The sequence below is a fragment of the Littorina saxatilis genome, linkage group LG2 (genome assembly GCF_037325665.1).
Source record: "Littorina saxatilis isolate snail1 linkage group LG2, US_GU_Lsax_2.0, whole genome shotgun sequence".
In the NCBI taxonomy this organism is placed as follows: domain Eukaryota; kingdom Metazoa; phylum Mollusca; class Gastropoda; order Littorinimorpha; family Littorinidae; genus Littorina; species Littorina saxatilis.
Window position 1 is genome coordinate 4,999,415 of NC_090246.1, and position 5,000 is coordinate 5,004,414.

Here is a 5,000-nt window from a genome sequence, read left to right on the forward strand (position 1 = left end):
TGGCCTCCCTTGGCTTGCAGCCTTGACGCCCGGTCGGGATGATTGTCGTTGCCATGGAGACCTTGCTGTGATCCAGTGCAGGACACGGGGCGAGAGGACAGCGAGAAGGGGAAGGGGGGGGGGGGGTGCGCTAGATAATTGGAAGAGCCGTGTGACGCGATGGCGGTAGGTGCGCAGACTGGAAGTTCCCTAATCAGATCTAATCGACTTGCTCCCTCTTGGACAACCCGGACACAATGCACTTGTAGGGGGGACATTTGTGAGGGGGGTACAGACGGCGAAGAGACACCGTAATCTCTGTCAAGCCCCTCAGGCGATGCGCGGACGACACAGGAAGGCGGAAATGGGAAATGGAAGGGGAAGCAACTCGGGTCGCAGAATGGGGTTGCACGCAAATCCGACGCAATACGCACAAATACCGTCCATTGAATAAAGCTAATGTTCGCAGCAGGCACTGAAAGCGTTCAAGATTCTGCTAGTTTTATGGCAAAGGGTAAAAAAAGACAGTGTGGTTACAATGCTAAAGTCAATGGATTGCAATGACCTGTGCTTATGGTTTTTACCAACGACAGACAAACAATCACACACAAAATATGCTTGACACACATGAAAACAATCTTAACAGGTACTACTTCTTCGCTCAAATCAATAACTTGGTCCCTGAGAAATGTTGTCTTTGGCTTACTCCCTCTTATTTGTCTGGTTGTCTCATTACAACAATGCGCATGAATTTGGCTGACTAGCAATTTGCACACATCATCGTACAACATTTAAGCAGCAGGTCTCGGAGAGTATGCTCACAAATCTGTTGGGCTGTTAGAAGTTCGGGATCTGTACATTACCTGCCACGTACACTGACCATCAAATCATGCGTGTTGATTTATAATCTCATTGATTGTTTGAATCTCAGCCTAGATAGGACTGGTCAACGATCAACAAGCATCATGGACTAAAGAATGCATTGTAGGCCTCTCCGCAAACCATCAACCAGCATCACCAGACAAGCGCTGAGGTGGAATCCCCAGGGCAAGCGAAAGAGAGGCCGTCCAAGAAACACCTGGCGACGCGACCTGGAGGCCGACACCAGAAAGATGGGCTACACCTGGAGTCAGATAGAAAAGATGGCCCAGGACAGAGGACTCTGGAGAGCTGTTGTTGGCGGCCCATACCCTGACAGGAGTGACGGGCATTGAATGAATGAATGAATTTGCTCCAGCAACAGGACGGCTTTTGCAGCACATCGTCAATGTGCCAGAAGGTGTAGAACTCATTCTGCCATTGCTTCCGACCGGCAGGAATTGATTGGGTGATGACCCACCCTTTTTGCACATCGCAACCTATCATTGAATTTCTCTTTCGTAAGGTCAACTGTGATTGGCTGTTGACTGACCTGCTTTTATCCAGAGCAGCATGGCATTGCATTTGTCTTTCATAAGGTCAACTGTTATAAAAAAAAAGTTTTTAATTTAAAATGTATCGCAGCAGAGATTGTGATTGGGAGTTGACCGACCTATTTTACGCATCGCAGCCAATCTTTGAATTTCTATTTTATAAGGTCAACTGTGATTGGATGTTGAATGACCTATTTTACGCATCGCAACCTATCACTGAATTTCTCTTTCGTAACTTTACGCATCGCAGCCAATCCTTGAATTTCTCTTTCATAAGGTCAACTGTGATTGGCTGTTGACTGACCTGTTTTATGCACAGCAGCCTGTCATTGGTCTGCGTGATGTGACGCTCCATGTCCACCAGACGCCCCGCCTCCGCCTGATTGTCGTGCATGACGCCAGCTTCCTGCCTCGCCTCGCGGGACGCCACTCTCCTCAGCCTGTGTCACGTGTTCACCCTGTGTCACGTGCCTCGTTCTTCTCTCGGGCAAGTGCCCAGGGCGGGGCTAGCTTGCCCGGCCGTCACATCTGAAAGCAGAGAAAAACGAAGAACAGGTAAGTCAATTTTTTCAGTTTGAAGACGGCTTAAATGTCGGCTGGCAGATGGATAAGCAAATCAGAGAGAAAAAAAAGAAGAGCATGTAAGTCAATTTTTTCAGTTTTTAAAGGTAACGTTTTGTTATGTCAATAATTAAACGTTTTAATAACCTATCATTCTTGTTTTTTGATTCTGAGTTTTGGAACGTTAGCCGTCTATCAAATGTTGAGACCATGAACAAAGAAAAAGTCAGCCGCTACATGACCCTCAAGGCCTCACTTAACCCAGCCGTTTTACACAATTCAGTGTCAAGGCTTCGTGAAGTCCACTTTCCTTAGCGTTAACCTTAAAACAGCGACAACTATCCTCTGAAGGCGGACACTGTTTCCTTGAAGATGCCACCCTTGCAGCAGGGCTCCCAAAAGTGCCCGTCCCTGCGTCCTGTACGCAATAGAAGCCGAAAACACGCACTAGAATTGTATGGAGGGGGCCCCGAGACGCACTAAACTTTAAAAGAGCGTGTCCTGGGACGCACTAAATTTCCTGTACGGTGTGCGTTCCGTAGATACATTATCAGACTGCAGTCGTAAGCTATTGCACACAGTACACTATACGTGACCACAATGTTTTATAAGTACACCGGGACTTTACAGCTTTTGGACCCATGGGGCCTTCTAAAAATTGTGCAGTGGAGGTCCGTGACCCTCTAAAAATTGTGCAGTGGAGGTCCGTGACCCTCTAAAAATTGAAAGTGGGGGTCCCGGGACCCTGTAGGAGAGCTGTCCGTGGGGAACCCTGCCTTGCTGTGTGAAGCGCCACGGCTCTGTCCTGTCTTTCTTTGGGCAACACAACATTCTCACACTTGCATGCAGCCCAATGGTCAACAGCCCAGCTGCGTTGTGTTCAAAAGCGGAAATGCTTTGCTGAATGAGTCTCACACGCTGATATAGGTGTCAGGCACACAGTAACTTAAGACTATGGAACACAGAGCAGCCACGCCGTTGATTGATTGTTGGTGTGTGTCCAAGAGGATGTGTGCCCCTAACCCCTGTCAAACCTCGACACATCTGCGGTTGTTTACATGATGGCTTACACGAGAAATTAGGTATCTGAAAAGACACGAATGCGATAAAAGAATTTGTAAGCAGATCGACTGCACATTATCTGAGTTTCGGCCTCTAGAACAGGGGCCGACCTAGGTCATAAGACCTCGTCAACAGCAAGCTCTAGGTCAGTTTCTGACAGGCAAAGCAATAATGACGCTATTACTTCCATTCCTCTAGACAAGGTAATAATGACGCCCTTACTTCCATTCCTCTAGACAAGGTAATGATGACGTCCTTACTTCCATTCCTCTAGACAAGGTAAAATGACGTTCTTACTGTACTTCCATTCCTCTAGACAAGGAAAATGATGACGACGGCCTTACTTCCATTCCTCTAGACAAGGCAATGATGACGCCCCTACTTCCATTCTTCTAGACAAGGCAATGATGACGCCCCTACTTCAATTCCTCTAGACAAGGAAAATGATGACGACGGCCTTACTTCCATTCCTCTAGACAAGGTAATGATGACGTCCTTACTTCCATTCCTCTAGACAAGGTAATGATGACGTCCTTACTTCCATTCCTCTAGACAAGGTAAAATGACGTTCTTACTGTACTTCCATTCCTCTAGACAAGGTAATGATGACGTCCTTACTTCCATTCCTCTAGACAAGGTAATGATGACGTCCTTACTTCCATTCCTCTAGACAAGGTAATGATGACGCCCTTACTTCCATTCCTCTAGACAAGGTAATGATGACGCCCTTACTTCTATTCCTCTAGACAAGGTAATGATGACGTCCTTACTTCCATTCCTCTAGACAAGGCAATGATGACGTCCTTACTTCAATTCCTCTCGACACGTTGAAGAAGACTTAGAGTCAATGAACTTGAACAGAACACAGCACGGTCGTCGTACGGCCGACTGAATGTCCTGTTTGAAACTATTACGATTTTGACCATGTTTTGTTCGTAAAGATATAACACACAAATTGGTATCAAATCGTAGCCTACTTACTGCATGTAAGACGGTAAAACTCGAAATCACAAGACTTTCACACAATAATCCAGGTGTTCATATTCCGTTACAGACTGATGAGATTCTCAGTGTTTAATCATACAAGTGAAGTCTACTAAGATCGTATGGTTTTAAAGGCACAGTAAGCCTCCCGTAAACCATCACAGAGCTCCCCGAGCGTCTAAATACAGTACAAGCATACTTCCATTTGAACGCTCACCGAACGGGAACATCCTGGCTGCTTTCTGTCGAGCGTGAGACATTTTCAAAGAATTTATTTTCGTAGACTTGTTCCGTTAACAACAACGGCGCCTCGTTTTTGCGCTAGACCTAACTTTTAAAATCTAAATAATAAATTGACAGCTTGTTACACAAACATTCTTTAACCATAAAAGAATTCGTTTTTCATCAAGACAAGATCAGAACAATTCGAAGTTGTGAAAGTTTAAAAAAAGAAAAGCCCGGAAGCAGGGTCACGCAAGGGTCGTAGCAGACGACGGCCGGTTTATCAGTGCAAATCGCCGTTCCTCTCAACAGTCAAAAGCCATCGCTAGAGTTCTTGTGAACCACAGCCGTTGTTTCGTGCATAAAAAAAACCGTGCTATTGTAGATAAGCTCACGTCGAGTCGCATTCAAATGACTAACTATGACGACTGCATTGTGAAAAGGGAAAACTGGATCACACGGGTTCACGATGGCTCAGGGGTAAGATAAACCACGCAAAAATAAATTCTTTGAAAATTGTTCGCTCTTTACGGAGGGCACCTAGGATGTTCTCAATTGGTGAGTGTTTAAATGAAATGGTGTTTGTACTGTGTGTAAAAGCCTGACCGTATCTGTGATGGTTTACGGGAGGCTTACTCTGCCTTTAATAAAGCTCGGCAGATCATCCACGCTAGTCTGACGTATCGAGCGAAATGCACACACAAAGGCATTCTGTACAAAAGAATTTATGAACCCATAGCATTGCAAGTAACATGTGCCACAAAAAGATGAAGAGCAAAA

At 45.7% G+C, this 5,000-nt stretch overlaps 1 long non-coding RNA gene across 1 annotated transcript in view; it reads right to left on the reverse strand.

Moving 5' to 3' along the window:
* The window catches only part of LOC138958052 (uncharacterized), a 116,581-nt gene that overhangs the window by 11,532 nt on the left and 100,049 nt on the right, over nucleotides 1-5,000 (reverse strand). The window contains exon 3 of the long non-coding RNA XR_011453274.1: nucleotides 1,696-1,919. This is a non-coding gene — a long non-coding RNA (uncharacterized lncRNA). The remainder of the gene's footprint in view (nucleotides 1-1,695; nucleotides 1,920-5,000) is intronic.